General features: G+C 46.9%; 1 long non-coding RNA gene across 2 annotated transcripts in view; it reads right to left on the reverse strand.

The window, feature by feature from the left end:
* Positions 1-1326: 1326 nt before the first annotated feature.
* The window catches only part of LOC311585641, a 31938-nt gene continuing 13155 nt past the window's right edge, over positions 1327-20109 (reverse strand). Inside the window, exon 4 of one of the 2 annotated variants that reach the window (XR_014775284.1) lies at positions 1327-1996. This is a non-coding gene — a long non-coding RNA (uncharacterized lncRNA). Of the gene's footprint in view, positions 1997-3575; positions 18819-20109 lie in introns of those variants that run through there. The other variant, XR_014775285.1, reaches the window with a different exon arrangement.

A 20109-nucleotide genomic window follows, 5' to 3' on the forward strand; every position in this document is an offset into this window, starting at 1 on the left:
AGGTTAGACAAACATGAGTAAGAAGGAAAAACTAAGGCAGTCTCCCTGAGATGGTGGCTTCTTGTTCTCAGAGGCCTCTGCCAGGAGACATAGCAGGAAGGCACACAGGTAAGCACCAACACTGGAAAGGAAAGGACCCTGGGGCCCTATTAAATATCCAGGCCACTATCTCTTTAACTGACTCCCAGCCTCAAGCGTCTCTCATCCTGAATATAAAGTTAATAATTTTGCTTTCTATAGTGCTTGATCTTGTGTGTTTTCTGGTTGTCCAGGTGTTTGTACATGCCATGGGGTGATCTTATCAATCATGAAAGAAATGGCCCATGCAGGGGACAAGACATTGGTCATTCTCATTGCACACGTGCGTGCGCATGCCTGCAAATGCACATGCGTGCGCACACACACACACATACACACACACACACTAAATAAGTAAATAAATAAATAAAAGCATGTGTATGAAAATGCTGTACTGAAACTCATTTCTTTGTATTTTGACAAAGAAAATGAATACATTTTAAAAGTTTTAGAAAATAATATTAATCACTGAGTTAAATGCTACAAAAGTATAACATTCCGATACAGAAGGATTTACATATGACTTAGCTAATCAGAAATCAAGGAATTATCTTCAGATATTTAATGTTAAAGTGAAAATTTGAAATTTCTTTTAGATATTACCATGTTTAAAGCAGTCATTTGTGTATATGTAAACTGCTACTCAACTTACTTTTGATAGATTATCTGAGGTAAACATATTCACGGCCAGTGAAATTGAGAAAGCTATTTTGTGATGACATTAGAATTGCCAAGCTAATTCTCAGCAGGTGTATATTATCTGGATCTATATTCATGACTTCCTGTCCATTTTGCCCTGAAGTAAGTTCCTCCTACCTAGCAGGATTATTCTGGCATTTAAATCCAATGTTTTTCAAGAATCTCAAAAGGAAATTCAGATAACGGAGCCAAATGGTATATGGCAGTTGTGATATGTGCTAGTCTAAGGATGAGCATAGTGAGCTCTAACATTAGCCAAGAAGAGAATTTATCCCAGCTTGTAAGGGAAAAAATGGTTTCCTAGAGGTAGATAACTTTAAAATGGAAATTACTGGATGAACGGGGCTAAACAAAGAAAGGGGTTGATAAAGAATTCAGAAACTCCAGGGACAAAGAGCATGTGCCAAATCACTGAGGCAAAGGCTCAGGAAAATAACTAAATGAAAAAAATAGTGCCCCTATGCTTCTGAATGATGCAAGGTTTATTGCCTGTGTAGCCAAAGGACACCAAAATCCTTAACAGAAACCAAACATAACACCAAAAACAAAAACAAACAAACAAACAAACACCTTTTATTCAGCAAGAACAAAAACAGCTCAAAGAAAACTGGCAAAGTGTGCAACAAACAAACCAAGTTTTGTTTTGTTTTGTTTTGTTTTTTGTCAGTAAAATAGCATATTCATCCGTATCCTCAGTTTTCCACTTTCTCAGTGTATCATGATCGTTCAAAGAATCAACTTGACTACGGGGTGCAAAAATCATTCTGTTCAACTATGCTGCAGCTTTGTCATTGGAATGGAAGTGAATGGCCCATGCAGAGCTACACACAGGAGCCATTAGCCATACTGTGACTTCAGGAGAATTATATGACCATCCAAATGTGTTCCAAATACGGAAATGTTATGGGGACCTAATCTACAAACCATGACAGACAAAGCAATTGTTTAAGGCCATAGGGGCCACGTTCAGAGTTAACTGTGTCTGTGTTCTCAGTCTGTGAATGTAACCAAACACAGATAAAAGTACTTGAAAAACAACTTGCATCTGTAATATAAGATTTTTTCTTTACATTCTGAACAATACATAAAATAAACATTTACATAATGATAACATTGCAGAAAGTGCTATTAAGTACACAAGAGATGTCTTGTAGCATCCTGGAAGATGTAAGCCATTCACAGAAGTTGTCACAAATTTACTGAGGAAAGTCTAAGTTGTCTGTAAAAGACAGAATAATATTTATAATATCAATTCCATCCATTCTGTATTCTCTTCGAACACTGTTACTTATTCTTTCCCTAGCACAATAAGCAAGGATTGCTTTACTGCAAGTCTTTGAAAAGCCCAGGGTTGGGTCTGCCTTTCTCATTCAGTCAAGAGGCTCCAACAGGCATCTCTGTAACACTGATGATGGCCTCCTGACCGCGGGTCCTACCCTGGTACAAGAAGGACCTGAGGGGACAGTCTCCTAAGCCCCCCTTGTCATTCCCAGTCACGTTGCTCCTTCAACAATCCCTTGCCATGGCCTCTGACTATGGGTTCCAGACTAGCTCCCACTCTTGACCTTAAAGAAGTGGGTCCTCAGCATTCCCTTATCATTCAGAAAGCTTGGGTGACGCCTATGCTACTGCATACAGACCCACCAGGTGAGGCAGCTCGGGATAGGCCCGTGCAGGTTCCAGGACAAGCGTTCCAAATTCTCTGCTGGAACTTTGCTTGATTCAGAAAGCCAACATCACTGGAGTTCTGTGTGCTTTGTCCTACGGACGCGTCCACAAATCTCCGGACGGAAAGGCGCTCTCAGCGACTACAGATTTACTGCTGCTTCCCGCGGGTTGCCATTGGCAAGTACATTGGCTACCCCTAGCGAGAGGGAGCAGTCCGATTCCCTATTACTTGTCACGTGTCACCATTGGCAAGTACCTGGTTACCCCTATAGACGGGGTAGTAACCTGTTTCTCTATTATTTGCCAGGAGTCGTCTGCTGCTCCTAGAGAGAAGTAGAAGCCGGTTTCCCTACTGCCGCGACTCACCATTGGCAAATACATTGGCTGCCCCTAGCGAGGGGAAAAGCCCACTCCCCTACTGCTTGCCGCAGAGTCACCATTGGCAAGTACATTTACTGCCCCTAGCCAGGGGTAGTAGCCCGTTTCCTTACTGATTGCCGCAAGACGCCATTGGCAAGTACGTGGGCTGCCCCTTGCGAGGGGGTAAAGCTCATTTCCCTATTGGTTACCCAGAGTCACCACTGGCAAGTTCATTAGCCCAGCGCATAGCAAGGGCTACCAGCCCATTTCCTTACTGCTTGCCTTGAGTCCCCATTGGAAAGTACTTAGCCGGCCCTAGGGAGGGGTAGTAGCCAATTTCCCTACAGCTTGCCCTGGCGAGAGGGAGCAGTCCGTTTCCCTATTACTTGTCACGTGTCACCATTAGCAAGTACTTGGTTACCCCTAGAGACGGGTAGTAACCTGTTTCTCTATTATTTGCCAGGAGTTGTCTGCTGCTCCTAGAGAGAAGTAGAAGCCGGTTTCCCTACTGCCGCGACTCACCATTGGCAAATACATTGGCTGCCCCTAGCGAGGGGAAAAGCCCACTCCCCTACTGCTTGCCGCAGAGTCACCATTGGCAAGTACATTTACTGCCCCTAGCCAGGGGTAGTAGCCCATTTCCTTACTGATTGCCGCAAGACGCCATTGGCAAGTACGTGAGCTGCCCCTTGCGAGGGGGTAAAGCTCATTTCCCTATTGGTTACCCAGAGTCACCACTGGGTTCATTAGCCCAGCACATAGCAAGGGCTACTAGCCCATTTCCTTACTGCTTGCCTTGAGTCCCCATTAGAAAGTACTTAGCCGGCTCTAGGGAGGGGTAGTAGCCAATTTCCCTACAGCTTGCCCTGACTCGCCTTTGGCAAGTACTTGGCTGCCCCTAGCGATGGGCAGTAGCCCATTTCCCTACTGCCTGCTGCGAGTCACCATAGGCAAGTACTTGGACATACATAGTGAGGGGAAGTAGCCCATTTCCCTATTTCTAGCTAAATTACTTTATCAAAGAAATGGACCAAACTGGAGAGAGAGGCCAGCAAGCCTCAGCCAGGACGTTACCTTCTGACCTTAGACCGCAGGATACCCAGCCTCCTCGGCCTGGGACACCCTTCCATGTCCCCCAGCTCCCTTCTGACCCTAGACCGCAGGATACCCAGCCTCCACGGCCTGGGACACCCTTCCATGTCCCCCAGCGCCCTTCTGACCTTAGACCGCAGGATACCCAGCCTCCACGGCCTGGGACACCCTTCCGTGTCCCCCAGTTGCCTTCTGACCTTAGGCCTCAGTATACCCAGCCCCCACGGCCTGGGACACCCTTGAGTGTCCCCCAGTTGCCTTCTGACCTTAGGCCTCAGTATACCCAGCCCCCACGGCCTGGGACACCCTTGAGTGTCCCCCAATCGAGGTCCGACCCCCTGCTCAAATGTGGGAAGTTCAAAGACCAGGACTTTGGATCTCTGGGGCTCCTTCGCCCCACTCGGCACACGGCCAGGTGCTCAAAGCCCTATGAAGACAAGCGATTCAAGAGACCTTCCGTTCTTACTGAAAGCAGCCTGGGAAATCTTAGAGCGCTTATAAAGGCTTCAGCCAGCAAGAAGACTCCAGACCCCATGAAGGAACTGGAAAAGATTAAGGAAATGAATGGTCCACTTCCTCTCAAGGTTCCTGAGGGTAATGGAAACCCACTGAGCAGGGAAAACAGACCAGATGACTTAGAAACTGCCACCAGAAAAAGAAAAAGAGAGGACTTATCCTCTGTGCTTATATCCGAGGAGAAAAGAGGTTCCCCCATGGACTTTGGCCAGGCAAACACCAGAGTCCCAGAAATACCTTCAAAACACTGTTCTGGGGATGCCACTGAAAACTTGCAAGAAGATGACCCAATGCTTGCTCCAACTTGTGCTGATTCTTCCAGTGTCCAAAGTGGGCTGGTAATTTCTCCACATATTCAAGTATCCCCAAAGCCTTCCTTATCTAGCCAAGGAGCTGTGGGGTCTTCTACTTCTTCCCAAGATGCACAAGGACAGTCCCTAACCAGACAAGAAGCTCTGGGACTTACCCAATGTGTTCAAGGGGCTATGAGACATACCACATCTGCCCAGGCACCCCAAAGACCCCCCACTTGTGTTGAGAGTAAAATCATACATGTCCAACATTCCCAAGGGGATTTTAAAATTTCATCCTCTACCCAAGGTTTCTCCGCTCTCTCTGCTTGTCCCCAAAAGCGTTTTAAAAAAGACCATCCTGGGGCTGGAGAGAAGGCTCAGCCGTTAAAGGCTAGGCTCAAAACCAAAAAGGTAAGAAAAGCCCCTTCTGATCAAGAGGGCCTCCATTGTGTCCCGTTAGACACAGAAAGTCCCAAGCCTTCTCAAAAAGGGGATCTCAGTGATCTCTCATGTCCACCAAATGGATTAAGTCTTACCACCTCTCCCCAGGAGAGTTTAACACCTTTGAAGGTGACCAAGGGCAACCAGCAAGTTGCTCCCCATCAAGAAGACAGCCAGCGATATTCCCCCTCTCCCCCAAAGGACACTACGCAATCCACTTCTGGTCAAGTGAGCCTAAGTACTGATCCTGTTGACCAAGGGGATTTGCCAATCTGTCCTTCCCAATCTGTCAAGGGGGAGCTAGGATTGTCCACATCTACAGAAAAGAGTCAAAGATGTGTCCTCAAATCTAGGCTTCCACCTAAGTTGAGATTCAAATGTTCTGCTATGAAAAGGGACCCTGAACGTTCCCACTCTAGCAGGAGGTCTGGCAAGGTTCCCGCCAAGCAAGAGGACTCCACACTGTACCTATCAGAAAGCCAGAGCTACCAATGTCCCTCACCAGCAAAAAAGGCCCTGCTGACTTTGCAACAGGCCCCAAAGAGCTATATACATGCAAAGGCACTCCATAGGAGCCATGAAAGTTCCAACCTTTCCCCATCTAAGCAGGAGGTCCCAGGGCCTACCAATTCTGAACATCGTGCTTCACAGTCTTCCCCAACAATGCAAAAGGGTTTTGTGAAGCACCCTTCTCAGGGGGCAGAGATTAGACATTCTCCCTCTTCCCAAGTAGAGTCCAGACATCCTATTTCTACCAGAAAGAGGTTGAGAGTTGATCCATCTGACCAAGTGTACCCCTCCAAGGAAGACAGTGTCAGCATTCTTCCTTATACAAAAAAGGGTTGTGCATCTCCTTCTGCTGCCGAGGAAAGATCAGTAGCTACGACGACTCCTCAAGTGAGTCCCCCACCGTCTCTATCTGTCCAAAAGTCCCTGGGATGTTCCACCCCTGACCAATCCAATCAGGGGCCTCCTGGACATTCCGTATCTTCTCCAGAGGCTCAAGGGACTTCTCAATCTTCCCCAACGTTTCTAGGATCCTCATTATCTGCCCCAGAGCCTCAGGGGCCTTCCGTGCCTCTGTCAGTATCTTCAGAACATGTTCCCTGTGCTCAAAGTGCTTTGTCAATTTCTAAATCTGACTTAAAAGCAGAGAACCCTTCCCTATCTGGCCAAGGATCTGAGGGAAAGCCCACATCTCTACAAAAACATGTAAGACTTGTGCCACAAGAGGACTTGACACCTTCCACGTCTTCCAAAGCATCTAAAAAGTCCTCTGTGTCCTGCCTTCTTCCTGGAGGACATTTACCATCTTCCGTAGGCTCCCCAGTACCATCAACATCTACGCAGGGCTATCTTGGAACTTCATCACCTGTCCATGGGTCTTTGAGACGACGTTCATCATCTGTGCCAGGAATTCTGTGTTCTTCCCCATTGGCTCAGGGAACAACAGATACTTTGCCTTCTGCCCAAGGGGTTCAATCTTTTCCATCTTTACCAAGGCATTTGAAATATTTGCCTCATCTTCGAGGAGATCTGCAACATTCTTCACTGTCACCAGGGATTTTAGCACATGCCCTCCCTGCTCAAGGAACTCTGGAAACTTCTTCATGCTCACCTGGGGTTCCAGGACCTTTGGTGTCTTTGCAAAAGCCTCTGGGTGTTTCCACAACTGCCCAGAGTACTGCTAGTGTTTCACCAGTTATCCAAGGGTCTCTGGGATCTTTGTTCTCTTCCACAAGCAAAGTAGGATCTTCTCAACCTGCTCCAAAATTGTCAGAACCTTTGGTACCCACAAAAACAGGTCTGGAAATTTCTCCTTCTACCCTTGTAGCTCTTGGACCCTCACCAGTGGCTCCAGAGCACCAGGGCCTTCCTTCATTGCCTCCGGAGACTTCGACATCTTTGCCACACAGTCGTGGAGCTCTAGACTTATCTAAAAATGTCTCAAGAAACCTCAGTTTGACGCCATCTACCCAATGGCACCACAGAATTCCTCCATCCTCAGAAAGTAGCGTAGCAGCACTGGGGTCTGCCCAGGGGGCAGCAGGACATGCCCTGTCAGAACAACAGGCTCCAGAATGGTCCAGATATACACAGGCAACTGTTGGGCATTCTCTCCCTGCTCCAGGTGCTATAGCACCTTCCCTGTCTTCCCAGGGGATCCTAGGACAAATGTCATCTGGCCAAATGGATATGGGGACATATGCACATGTCCTGGGATCTGTAGGACATTTCACAAACATCTCAGCATTTCCAGGACATATGCTATCTGTCCAGGGTCCTGTAGCAACTTCCTCAACTGAACAAGGACGTCTCAGACATTTGCCATCTGCTCAAAAGGCTGTGGAACTCTCCCAGTCTGCCCAAAGAGCTCCGGAACTGCCCGCATTAGTACAAGTGACTGCACGACCTTTGCAATCCACTGGAGTGCCTCTGATAAACCCTGTTTCTTCCCAAGGAACATTAGGACATTTTCAATGTGCTCAAGCTGCTTTACAACCGTTTCCACCTAGTGTAGGGGCTCTTAAACATTCCCCAGCTGGTCAGGGGGCTCATAAACATTTCCCTCCTGCCCAAGGCGCTCTTCAAAATTTGCCATCTAACTCTAAGGCTGTAGAAAGTCCTCGTGCCCCAGGTGGTCTGCAGTCCTCTTTATCTGCTGCAAGGGCTCTGCAAGATACCCTATGTGCCAAAAAGCCAGAACAACTTCCCATATCTGCACTGAGATCTCTGGGTCGTTCACTATCTGTCCAAAAAGCCCCCGAATCTTTAACACCTTCACTAAGGTATCTAGAACCTTGCCAATCTGGCCAGAAGAGACCCAGAACGTGGACACTTTCACACATTGCTCTGCAATCTGCAATCTCAAATCCAAGTACTTCTGGGACTCCCATGACTTTGTCATCTTCTCCAGGGAATATGAGACTTTCCTCCTTAGCAAACAAGATGCCAGAACATTCACAAGGTGCTGAAGACATGGTTGTGGAACCTTCTCCCTCTGCAAGAAGAATTCCAGAATCTATGTCCTTTGCCCAAACTTCCTTGAAAAATTCCTTATCTGGACAAGGGATTATGGAGTCATTGTCATCTCCCCGAGGAGGAGTGAAACCTTCCCATTCTACACAAGGGTCTGTGAAATTGTCCACATCCACAAAACGGAGAGTAGGAAATGTGTCATCTCCTAAAATGCCTAGGAAAGCTCTTCCTTCTTTACAGCTTTCAAGGCCTTCTCCATTGAGCCAAGGTCCTCACCAAGATTCATCATCTGCCTCAGGGGCTCTGGGACCTTCCTTCCCTGACCCTGGCACGCAAAGACCATGGCCACCATCAGAGGCTTCAGGAAATTCAACAAGTGCACCAGGCACTTTGCAACCTGGTCCATTTATCCCAAAAACTCAAGATCATTTACAAACTGCTGAAAGGCCCTTTCAATTACCCATACCAGAACAGAGAATGCTGGATCCCTCACCATCTACCCAAGGGGCTCTAGGACTTTTGGTATCTTCCTCAGAGGAACCATCAGAGTCAAAACACAGGAAGCCTGGACATTCCTCGTATGTGGGAAAGGATAGAGAAACTTCTCTACCTGACACAGTAGCCAAAGGAACTTCTCCTTCTGCTCCACAATCCCTTTTTGTCACAGAGGCTCTGGGATCATCCTCATTTGGCCAAGGATCTCAAAGGTCTTGGCTATGTCCCAGAGAAGGTGTAAAAGATTCCCCCTTGGCACCAGACGTGCAGGAACCTTCTCCATCTACCTCACAGCCCCAACCTGACAAAAATGCTCTTGGTAATCTGCCAGCTGGAAGGAAGGCTTTGGGATCTCCTCCGTCTACACTAGGACCTACAAACATTTCTTCATTTGCTCCAGTGCCCTTGGGACATTCCTCACTACAAATCCAGACTCCAGCCCCTTTGCCTTGTGCTCAAGAGGTAGTAGAGTCTTTTGTATCTGAACAAGGGACTTTGGGGCCTTCTAAATCAGCCAAAAGTTCTGCAGGACTAGTAGAATCTACAGTAGAGGCAAGGGTCCCCTCCCTTTCTGGGAAAGATAATATAGAGCTGTCTACATCTGCATCAGGGTCTAAAGCACAGTTGCAATCTTCTGGGTCTTCAGCATCTAAACATTACCATCAGATCAAGGTGGGGCTTTCCCCCTCTCTCCCCGAAGATCTCATATATTCTCCCTCCGATCAAAAGGCTCTGGGAATGAGCAAATGTGCACAAGGGGCTCTTGAAACCTTTCCATTTGCCCAAGGGGCCATGGCACTTCCAACATGTACCCAGGAAGCTAGTAAACCTTCTGTGTCTGCGGAAGATCATGTACACGGACATGTCCCAGATGCTTTGGGGCCTTCCTATTCTAAACAGGGAACTGAAAAATCTTTGTTATCTCCCTTAGAAAATATGAAACATCTAGCATCTGCAACAGGTGCTCAGAAACCTTTTGTAGATAGTCCAGGGCCTCAAGACACTTTGCCAACTACAAAACAGTGTCTGAACTCTTCCATATCGGCCTGTGACACTCTGTGTCCTTTGCCCTCCACGCTAGAGTCCGGAGAGCTTTCTTCTACATTATCCCCAGGGATTCTGGGACCATCCAATTCTTCCCAGAGGGAACTGGGATATTTGTCAACTATAGAACAGACAGTAGAATATTCTCCATCAGCGCCACCAAATACAAGAACATTGCCTTTACCACTAAGGTGTACAGAGAAATTATCATTAGTCTCCAGTGCTCAGGAAACTTCTCAGTCAAGCCCAGGGGATCTACCACCTTTGATTTCTGCCCAAGGACCTCTGAAACTTTCCACACTGACTCAAGGGATACCGGATCCTTCAGCATCTATCCAAGAGTCTCTAGAATGTTCTAAATCTCCCCATGGTATTGTGAGAACTCACCAGTCTTCCCAGAAGTTTCATGAGCATTTAACGCCTGTGGTAGAGACTGTGGAATCTTTATCTGTTTCAGGGAGCACAATAACTTCATCTGCTTCACCGCCTCTGGAACATTCTTCATTACCACAAGGGACTTCAGCAACTTCTCTAACTAATCAAGAGTTGGTGGGACCTATCCTACCTTTACAAAGGACTCTTAAAATGTCATCGGCTCAAGGGCCACTAGAACATGTAGTATCTGTCCAAGGGAAAGGGACAACATCTCAATCAAAAGCAATTACTCAGGGACAGAACATATCGGCACAGGAGACGTTAGGACCATCACCATGTACCATGGGGGTTGAAGGATCCACTCCATGTGCTCATAAGAAGCCGGGAATGTTGTCATCTACTGAAGAGGCTAAGAAACATTCCCTGTCTCCTAGAGTGGCCCTGGAACTGCCCATATCTGAAACTGGGACTCTAGAAAATTTACCATCTGATCAAGGATGTACGAACAATTTCAATTCTTTTCAGAAGACTTCTTCACAATCTCTACCTATACAAAGTACCGTGAAACAGCCATCATCTGCTATTGAGGCTCAAAGCCTTTCTTCCTCTACCCAGAGAATAAATAACCCTTTATCTTCCCCAGGGGCTTTGAAAACATCAACTGCACCAAATACAAGAACATTGCCTCCACCCCTAAGGTGTACAGAGAAATTATCATTAGTCTCCAGTGCTCAGAAAACTTCTCAGTCAAGCCCAGGGGATCTGCCACCTTTGATTTCTGCCCAAGGACCTCTGAAACTTTCCACACTGATTCAAGGGATACCGGGCCCTTCAGCATCTATCCAAGAGTCTCTAGAATGTTCTAAATCTCCCCATGGTATTGTGAGAACTCACCAGTCTTCCCAGAAGTTTCATGAGCATTTAACACCTGTGGTAGAGACTGTGGAATCTTTATCTGTTTCAGGGAGCACAATAACTTCATCTGCTTCACCGCTTCTGGAACATTCTTCATTACCACAAGGGACTTCAGCAACTTCTCTAACTAATCAAGAGTTGGTGGGACCTATCCTACCTTTACAAAGGACTCTTAAAATGCCATCGGCACGAGGGACACTAGAACATGTAGTATCTGTCCAAGGGAAAGGGACAACATCTCAATCAAAAGCAATTACTCAGGGACAGAATATATCGGCGCAGGAGACTTTAGGACCATCACCATGTACCATGGGGGTTGAAGGATCCACTCCATGTGCTCATAAGGAGCCGGGAATGTTGTCATCTACTGAAGAGGCTAAGAAACATTCCCTGTCTCCTAGAGTGGCCCTGGAACTGCCCATATCTGAAACTGGGACTCTAGAAAATTTACCACCTGATCAAGGATGTACGAAGAATTTCAATTCTTTTCAGAAGACTTCTTCACAATCTCTACCTATGCAAAGTACTGTGAAACAGCCATCATCTGCTACAGAGGCTCAGAGACTTTCTTCCTCTACCCAGAGAATAAATAACCCTTTCTTATCTTCACCAGCGGCTTTGAAAACATCATCTGTACTAAGTGCTCAGAAACATCCCCAAACTACTCCAAGGGCTCTACCAACTCTGGCATGTAATCAAATGCCTCTGGAACATTCTATATCTGTCCAGGGAACTCTGGGTCCATTGTTATCTACCCCAGGGTCTCTAGAACAGTCAGCATCTTTCCAAAGAAAGCTAGGTCACTTGCCATGCCTGGTAGAATCTCAGGATACTTCACCATCGGTCAAAGGGACTCCAGGCCCTGTGCCATTTCCCTCAGGAAATTCAGGATATGACCAAGGATGTCAGGAACCTTCTTTATCAACATCAAGAGATCTAGCACATTTGTTATCTACCAAACTTTACATATCTGCCCAGGGAACTCTGGGCCCTTCCTCGTATAACGAACAGTCTCTACAACATTCATCATCTTCCCAAGAGCTTCTTGGAGCATCCAAGTGTGCCCAGTGCACGCCCAATCAGTTTTCTTCTGTCTCAGATACTTTGGGGGTTTCTCCATGTGCCCCAAAGACCCTGGGAACATTGCCACATTCCCTAAAGCCTGTTGGTCTTTACTCACGACAACACATAAGCCCAGCCCCTCCCACACCTTTGCAAAAAGATGTGGAAACTTGCCTATATTCAAAAGCAACACTAGAATTGAAAGCATCAGCACAAGGTTCCCTAGAACCTTCACTATCTACTCAGATGCCTGGACAGGTTTCCCTTTATGCAGAAGCCACTTTGGGAGAGCCCATAACCCCACAGGAAACTGAGGAACGTTTGGCTTCTACAAAGGAAACTGCCCAGCAAAACTTAGACCTTTTCTCATCTTCCCAAGGGTATCTGTCCATTTCCTTATCTGCGGAAGGAACTTTTGAGTCTTGGCCATCTGAAAAAGGTCCTCAGGGGCCTTCTTTATCTGTCCACGGGTCTCTAGATGTGACCACACCTGATCAGGGAACTGATAAAGGCGCTCAAGGGCCTTCTTTATCTGTCCACGGGTCTCTAAATGTGACCACACCTGAACAGGGAACTACAGAAACTCTGTCTTATGCTCAAAAGGCATCAGAATATCAGACTTCTTCCCAGGAGACTCTGAGATTTTCTCCGTCTACCCAACACACTGTACAACATTCAACATCTTTTCCAAGTGGTCCTGAACCCTTCATATCTAGCCAGAAATCTCAAGAAACTCTCTCGTCCACATTAAGAGATGCAAAATATTCACCATCTGCACCAGGTGCTCAGGCACACCTGCAATCATCAGGGTCTCTAGGAGGTTTGCCATCATCACCCCGAGAGCCTCAAAGACATTCGTCTTCTAGTCAAGGAACTGCACAAACTTTTTCACCTGGCCAAGGTGTTCTAGCACCTCTGCAATCAGCCCAGAGGCCTCTGAAACTTTCCACATCATCCCAGACAATGCTGCATCCATCACGATCTGCTGAACGTGCTCCACAGCCTTCAGCAGCTTACCCTGCAGTTCCAGAAGCGTATGTAATTTCCCAATCTACCAGAGGAGCTGCAGGTACTTCTCCATCTGCTGCAGGGCATCTGGATAATTCTACATCAGCACAAGAGACTCCATCAATATCTCAGTCTGATCAAGGGGCTGTGGGTCCTTGCCCATCAGCAGAAGGGACTCAGAAAATTTCCAGATATGCACAAGGGAGTATAGGACATTCACCATATGCCCAGGGCAGTGGGGGGCATTTCTTATCTGCACAAGCTACACTGGGAAGTTCCACATCTGCAGAACAGAATGTGGGACCTTTGCCCTCAATGCAAGAACCTCAGGCATCTACCCAAAGTACCCAGATGATTTTAGGATCTTTGTCATCTGAGCCAAGGCCTCTGAAAATTTCCTTATCTGCACAGGGAACTGTAGGACCTTTATCATCTGCCCAAGGGGCTCTGGGACCTTCATTATGTGCCCAAGGATCTCTAAAACTGTCCACACCTGAGCAAGGGACGGTAGGAACTGTGCCATCTGCTCCAAAGGCTTCTAAACACCTAAGTTCTTCAGCTCAACATAATGTACAACATTCACCATCTTCCCCAAGGGCTCCTGGATCTTTCATCTCTCACCAGACATCTCAAGAAACTTCCCTTTCTTCACCAGGGGCTGCAAAACATTCACCTTCTGCACCAGGTACAGAGAAACATCCTCTCTCTGTCTCAGGGCTTCTAGGTCCTTTGCTATCCACTCAAGGACCCGAGGTACTCACCAGAGATGAAGAGAGAACATTGTCTGTGCAAAGTTCTTTATCATCCATTCAAAACACTCTAGGACAATCATCATCTGTCACAAATGTTCCTAGACAATACAGACAAATCCAGAGTACCTTGTGCCATTTTCCAAGTGTGGGAGAGGATGTGGAATCTTCTCAATCCACTCCAGGGACAATTGAACTCGGTGGACATTCATCACCTATCCAAGCAACGGCACGACCTTATTCACTTGCCCAGGGACGTCTAGCACCTCTGCAACCGGCCCAAACAATATTGCATACACCACAATCTGCTGACCATGCTCCACGACCTTTAGAAGCTTACCAAGCAGTTCCAGATTCATATGAAAATGTTTATTCTACCCTAAGCACTGCAAGAACTTCTCTACCTGCTTCAGGGCATGTGGATCTTTCTGCATCAGCACAAGGAACTCCACAATTTTCTCAGTCAGATGCAGGGGATGCAGGAACCTGCCAGTCAGCAGAAGGAGCTCTGAAAATGTCCCTACATGCACAAGGAACTGAAGGCTACTCTCCAGCATCACAGGGCAGTGGGGAGCATTTCTCATCTGCACAAGCCACACTGGGACAGTCCACACCTGCAGAACAGTCTGTGGGGCCTTTGCCATCAACTTCAGGACCTCAAGGGTCTACGGAAACTACCCAGGTGCTTTTAAAATCTTTTCCTTCTGATGCGAGGCCTTTGGCAATTTCCTTATCTGCACAAGGAACTCTTGGACCTTTGTCATTCACCCAGGGGGCTCTGGGACCTTCCTTATGTCTAAAACTGTCCACACCTCAAGAAGGAATGGCGAGAACTGTGCCATCTTCTGAAATGGCTTCTAAAAATCGAACTTCTTCCCAGAAGGCTCCAAGAGTTTCCCCATCTACTCAACATACTGTACAACATTCGCTATCTTCCCCAAGGGCTACTGGACATTTTTTCTCTTGCCAGAATTCTACCGATTCTTTCTTGTCTTCAACAGAGAGTGAAAAACACCCACCACCTGCACCAGATGCTAACACGCATCCTCTATCTACCTCGGGGGATCTAGGACGTTCGCTGTCTGTTCAAAGGTCTAAGGGACTAAGCGGAGATGAAGAGAGAACGTTCTCTGTGAAAAGTTCTTTATCATCCATCCAAAAAACTCTAGGACATTCAGCATATTCCACAACTGTTTCTAGACAATACAAGCAAACCCAGAGTACCATGTGCCATTTTCCAAGTGTGTGGGAAGATGTGGAATCTTCTCACTCTACTCCAGGGACTATAGGTGCTTCGCCATCATCACCTCCAAAACCAGTAGGACATTCGTATTCTGTCCAAGGAGCTGCACAATCCTTTCCATGTGGCCAGGGGTGTCTAGCACCTCTGCGATCAGCCCAGGGTGCTCTGAGGCCTTCCCAGACGATGCTCTATCCATCACGATCTGCTGAACGTGCTCCACAACCCTCAGCAGCGTACCCTGCAGTTCCAGAAACGTATGTAAATTCTCCATCTACCAGAGAGGCTGCAGGTTCTTCAACAGCTGCTGCAGGACATGTGGATCACTTTCCATCAGTACAAGGGACTCCATCAATTTCTCACTCTGATCAAGGGACTGTGGGGCCTTACCTATCAGAAGAAGGAACTCCAAAATTGACCAAATCTTCACAAGAGTATAGAGCATATTCACTACCTGTCACAGACCCTGTGGGGCATTTCTTCTCTGTAGAAGAAAGCCTGGGAAAAGCCAAACATGCAGAACCACCTGTGCAGCCTTTGTCATCAACTCCAGGATCCCAGGGGTCTACACAAAATACCCAGGTGCTTTTAGGATGTTTGTCTTCTGATCCAAAGCCTCTGGGAATTTCCTTATCTGCACAAGGCACTCAAGAACCTTGGTCATCTATCCAAGGGGCTCTGGGACCTTCCTTATGTGCCCAAGGGTCTCTAAAATTGTCCACATCTGAACAAGGAACTGTTGGAACTGTTCCACCTTCTCAAAAGGCTTCTAAACTTCTAACTTCTTCCCAGAAGGCCTTGAGATTTTCTCCATCTGCTCAACATTCACTACCTTCCCTAAGAGCTATTGGACCTTTCATCTCTTCCCAAACACCTCAGCAGTATTTCTTTTCTTTACCAGGGGAGGTAGAACATTCACCATCTGTAGCAGGTGTTCAGGAACATCCTCTATCTACCTCAGGGGTTCTAGGACCTCTTTTATCTTCTCAAAGGCCTAAGGAACTTTTCACAGATGCAGAGGACACTTTGCCTGTGCAAAGGTCTTTGTCATTTCTCCAAACCCCCCTACAACAGTCATCATGTTTCACAAAGGATTTAGAACAAAACAAACAAATCCAGAGTACCTTGCAGCATTTCCCATGTATGGGAAAGGATGTGCAATCTTCTCAACCTGTTCCACGGACCATAGGATTTTTGCAACCATCACACCAGGAGACTGGGGGACATTCATTTATCCTGGAAGGAACGCAATCTTTTCCACCAGTCCAAGAGTGTCTAGCATCCTTGCAATCAACCAAGGGGCCTCTAAAACTTTTCATGTCCTCCCAGTCAAAGCCAAATTCATCACAATCTCCTGAATGGGCTCTACAGTCTTCAGCCCCTTCTGAAACATTTCGAGAAACATACAAACCTTTCATGAGCAGTACTAAACATTTTGCATCTTTTGAGGGTCCTGTAGAAGATTCCCCACCCATTCAAGGCACTGCAGGAAATTTTAAATCTGTTCCAGGACATCTGGGTCTTCCTGTATCTGCTAAAGGGGCTCCATCATCTTCTCTATCTGATCAATGGGCGGTGCAAACTTACCTATCAGCAGAAGGGACTCCAAACATGCCCAAGTCCTCACAAGAGACTATAGCATATTCACCATCTGTCCCACACACTGGGGGGCATTTCTTATCTGCACAAACTACAGTAGTAAAGTCCACATCTAAAAAACGGAGTGTAGGACCTTTGCCATCACCTCCAGGTCCTCTGGGTTCTACCCAAAATACCAAGGATCCAATAGGATCTTTGTTCTCTGATAGAAGTCCTCTGGGAATTTCCTTATCTACAAAAGGGCCTGTGGAATATTCTCTTTCCCCCCCAAAGCCTACGGGACTATCTGTGTCTCCGCATGGGGCTCTAGCATCAGCACCACTCTCACATGGAGGAGAAATGACACATAGTTATTCTCAGATGCCTCAAAGAACTTCTCAGTCAGCCCGAAGTTCCCTCCAACATCCATCGTCTCTCCCAGTGTTTTTGGATTCTTCCCAATATGAACATTACACTCCAGGGTCTGTACAATTTCCTCCAGGTACTGGAACATCTACACCATGTGTCGCAGGATCCAAGGAAACTACCTCATTTAATGCAGGGTATCCAGAACATTTACTACATGCTGGTGGGCCTCCCAAGCTTTCAATATGCGCACAAGGGACTCTGTGTTCTATTTCATCTTCACAAGATAATGGTGATCCTTGGTATCCTTCCTCTGGTGATCTGGGAACATCTCAACTTTCCCAAAAGAATCTTATACATTTGTCGCATGTCAGAGGGTCTATGAAAAGTTCTCCATCTGCCTCATGTCCTGCAGAGCCTTCACTATTGGACAGAGTGCCTAGGAGACGTTCAGCACATGCTCCAGGTGATCCAGAACCCTTGATCTCTGCTCATTGTCCTTTGGAACTTACTACATCTGCTCAGAGGTCTCTGGATCCCTCTGGATCTTCCACAGGGTGCCTAGATTCCTTGTCTTCTTCTTCTTATATCCTAAATTTACGGAGGAATCAGGCACAATTGCTACCTGTACAAGAAAATCTGGAAATGTCCCCACTCCCAGTAGGGACTTCAGCATATCTACCTTGTGGTTCAGAGCCTCTGGGAATTGGTACCTTGGGACAAGGGAATCAAGCAACTTCTCGTTCTGCTCAAGGAGCTGTGAGTCCCTGCCTATCTACACAAGGGTCTATGGGACTGTCCACATCTACCAAAAGCACTCTCAGACAGTCTCCATTTTCCCCATGGATTTTAAACCCTCCCTCACACACACAAGGTACAGGCACACAGTCTACTTCTGCACAAAGCACAGGAGCACACTCTTTATCTACCCCAGTGCCTAAGGGATACACCCACCATGACCAAAACATGGGAGGACCTTTGAAATCTGTTCAAGGGTCGCCAAGAATTTCTCTAACTTCACAAAGGTCTGTAGAGCCTTCTATGTCTCCTCGGCAGTTGCCTGGATATCCATCATCTGAACCAGGCATAAGAAAAAGTTCTACAGCTACCCCAGGACATGTGAGATCTGAGAAAGTACCTCGGGAACTTTTCATAGCTACCAAAGCAAACTTGAATCCACTACATTCTTCCCAAAGCACTGTGGAACCTTTGTTTTCCAAGCAAGTGAACTTTGTTCTTCCCACGCCTGCACACGGCACTCTAGGGCCTTCTCCTTCTTGCCAGGGACCTCTTGAGTCTTTGCAGTCGGCCCCAAGAGGTCAACAAATGAATCCTCCTGCTTCAGACTCTTCAGGATATATGCCTTCTTCAAAAGAGCACATGGTTATTTCTTTATCTGGACAAGGAATTCTGGGATCTTCTGTTTCCTCACAGGGACCTCTTGAGTCGTTGCAGTCTTCCCAAAGGGTTCAGCAAACACATCCATCTGCTTCGGATTCTTCAGGATCTATGCTTTCATCAAAAGAGCACATAGTCATTTCTTTATCCATACCAGGGACTCTTGAATCTATACCATCTGCCTTAAGGCATTTGGTAATTCACTTATCTCTTCAAGAGAATCCAGTACCTTTGTTATCTGTACAGGAAGCTGGCGGTCCTTGCCTGCCTCCACAGGGGACTGTGGACCTCTCCACATGTACAGGTGGCAGCCTTGGAATATCCAACCCTTCACCACCACGGGATTTTGGAATTGCGCCATCTACCCCAGCGACCCTAGGATCTTCTCCATGTGCCCAAGTGGATTTAGGTGCACCTCGACCTGTTCCATTGCCTCTGAAACCTCCCGTGTCAAAGGGTGTCCTAGAAACAGCCACGTCTTCCCAAGGGGATGTGAAATTTTTACACGCTACCCAGGAAAACAAAAAACCTTTGCTGCTTGGGCAAGATCTGGGACTCTGGATTCCATGCCTTGGAACTCAGCCATCTTCCCAATTTTCTCAGGAGGAAATAAAATTGCTGCCATCTACCCAAGGAGATTTCAAAACTGCTCCATCTACCTCATGGTCTGTAGCCAATTTGCTATCTGCCTCAGAATCTCCAGGATTTTTTACTTCTGTACACCATGATGCTAAAGTCTCTTCTTTGTCCTCCCAAAATAACTTGGGAATTTCCCTATCTTCACAGAAGTCTCTAAAACCTTCAGAAACTGCCCAAATTTCCCTGGAACATTCTACATCTTCCCAAGGATCTCTGCCACCTGCCCTATCTGTCCCAGGTACTCATTCCCTTCCACAGCAAGGGTGGCAGAGTATGTCTGAATCAGCACACGTGACTCTAGGTCAGTCTCCACCTCAGGAGTGCTATGATGCTAATGCATTATCTACCCAAGGAGCTTTGGGACTACTGACATCAGCTCAACAGTCTGTAGGACAGTCAATGTTTGCTCAAGGGGCCCCAACATCTTCCATATCTTCTCACAAAGTCGTAGGCCTGGATAAGCAAGGGTCTACAGCACCACTGCCAATTCTCCAAGGAGTTAGACTCCCTGTCCCTCCCCAGAGGATACTGGGAACTCTGCCATCTTCCCAAGTCATTCTAGAAACATCACCTTCTGCCCAGCGCACTGTAGAAACTTCTTCAGCTGTGCAAGGTGCACTCCAATTTCAGCCCCATTCCCCATCTGCCCAAGATTCTATTGGACTTTCACCTCCTTCAGGGAAGACTCACCAACCTTTAACACTTACTCCAGAGACATCAGGACGTTTGTCATCTATGCAAGAGACTTGTAAGACTTCAGCATCTGTGTCAGGGGCTCCAGACACTTTGGCATATGTGCCAGAACTTCTGAGACATTTTAAATCTTTTGAAAATGCTCTAGGCCCTTTAACATTTGGCCAAGGGATTCTGGGAGCACCAACAACCCTACAGGAAACACTGGCACTTTCTAAACCAGCCCAAGGGCCTGTAAAACCTATGGCATCTGCCCAAGAGACTGTGGGAACTTCCTTTTCAACAGAGTTCACTGGTGCACAGGGAGACTTTTTCCCTATCACTCCCCATGACTGCTGCAGGAGAGAGTCTCCTTATGCCCAAACAAGGCCCAGAGCTTCAAAGTGTAACAAAAGGATATTGAGGTGTGTCCCACTTCCTG

Source organism: Acomys minous (genome assembly GCF_964271855.1).
Source record: "Acomys minous genome assembly, chromosome: 16".
Classification (NCBI taxonomy): domain Eukaryota; kingdom Metazoa; phylum Chordata; class Mammalia; order Rodentia; family Muridae; genus Acomys; species Acomys minous.